Source organism: Pseudophryne corroboree, chromosome 1 (genome assembly GCF_028390025.1).
Source record: "Pseudophryne corroboree isolate aPseCor3 chromosome 1, aPseCor3.hap2, whole genome shotgun sequence".
Taxonomy (NCBI): Eukaryota; Metazoa; Chordata; class Amphibia; order Anura; family Myobatrachidae; genus Pseudophryne; species Pseudophryne corroboree.
Window position 1 is genome coordinate 585,067,236 of NC_086444.1, and position 1,749 is coordinate 585,068,984.

General features: G+C 39.9%; 1 pseudogene; it reads left to right on the forward strand.

Moving 5' to 3' along the window:
• Nucleotides 1-938: 938 nt before the first annotated feature.
• On the forward strand, nt 939-1,057 carry LOC134937606 (5S ribosomal RNA; annotated as a pseudogene).
• Nucleotides 1,058-1,749: the final 692 nt, after the last annotated feature.

The following is a 1,749-nucleotide window of genomic DNA, read 5'->3' on the forward strand; positions in this document are numbered from 1 at the left end:
ACATGATTTCACAATTTTTTTAATTATATATATATATATATGTGTTATCTGCATATTTATGTAACTGTTGAAATGTTGGTGTACCCCCCCTACCCCTTTCTCCCCCTTTTTCTATTCTGTATCCCCACTCCCATTTATTTTTGTTCAAATACAAAATAATAAAAATTAGTATTTAAAAAAAAAACACTCCAGCACCGCAGCATGCTGCCCCATGTCCTTTCCAGCTGGCTCTTCACAGAGGCATTACTGGGAGGAGGCAGGGATGTCCCACCATGCTCAGCATGTCCATGCCTCCTCCCAGTAATGCATCTGAGGGCCGCCTAGGACAGGAGGACATGGGGTAGTACACTGCAGCTCTGGAGTTTTGAATCTGATTCTCCACGGTGATCTGGGGGGTAAGTTCTCCCCACATGGGGTTTGGCAGGGTGGGGTGGTTTTGGATAATCATGGGGGTAGCGCCAAAATTTATTTTTATATATGCCCCTCCTAACAACAACACATTCTGGCGCCCCTGACCTGGTTATATGCTTAAACTTTGCAAAATTGTATATATCCCTTTGAAGATCTGTGAGAATTTATGAATTTTTACAAGTATCTACAGGACCACAAGTTTACCTATATGCACCTGTACAGTCACTAAAGATTAAAGATTGTGATTGCACTCCTTAGGAGAATGTAATAGTCTCACATTAGTTGTCCTCCTATCTAATCATCTATCTTCTCCTTGATACACTCTCTCATCCTCAAAATTGGGATGCACTCTGCAATAAAAACTTAAGGAAAGAGGCCCCCGTGTGGACAGCAGAAGTGTAATACTTAACTTATTTCCAACATCAAATCTTCTCCTTCCTGAATCTTTATACATACATTGTGACTCTGATACACTCTCTCATCCAAAATGGGTCATTCCATACAGAACTAAAGGATACCTACTAATTACCTACACTCATACCACACTGGCTATGCCCAATCTCATCTGATCTTGGAAAGCAAGCAGTGTTGGGCCAGGTCAGTACCAGAGAGGGAGACCCTCTGGGAATACCAGGTACTGTAGCAATACAGGGCAGTAAAATTACCCCATTCATCCAGGAAACCAGAAGTGTAACTTACTTCCTTCTAGACCAGACCTTTTGGGCTCATTACATTCTCTCATTGCCCATTCGATGGCAACAGATGGGCAAAAGCAGAAGTGACTGGTTGCTATCATTTCTCTTTTCCTTTATGACCAGGTGCCATACTAAAGCTCCACCAATTTATGCACATGCCTGGAGTCACTCAGCCTAACCTCTGTTCTCTCTTATTGGGATTAGACCAAGCTAATATTTAAAATATACAATTCTTTGGTCAAGAGAACCGTAAAATAGAAACTTTTGCTCTGTAATACGTCTCTTTATATTGACTCTCTTCCCATAGAATTAGTACTCTCAGTGATATTGATCCATTGATTAGAGTAGAAGTGACCAACCAATTTAATAAGCTTTTATAACTAAATTGGCGTCTGTTTTATATTTGTCTTGTCATTAATAAAAGTTAAGTTTTAATGCACCTACATACCTACCGTATAATTATTTTTTAAAAGTGTGCCCCAGATAGTCTAAACAGTCTTCTTTACTTCTCTGCAAAACTCCACAAAACATATTTATACCCTTTAAACTACAAAAACAGCTATTAAATGGTGTAAAAACAGATAATTATAAAAGCGCCCCACAATGCCCTGCGGCTACCCATAATGCTGTGGTGCTGGGCTGT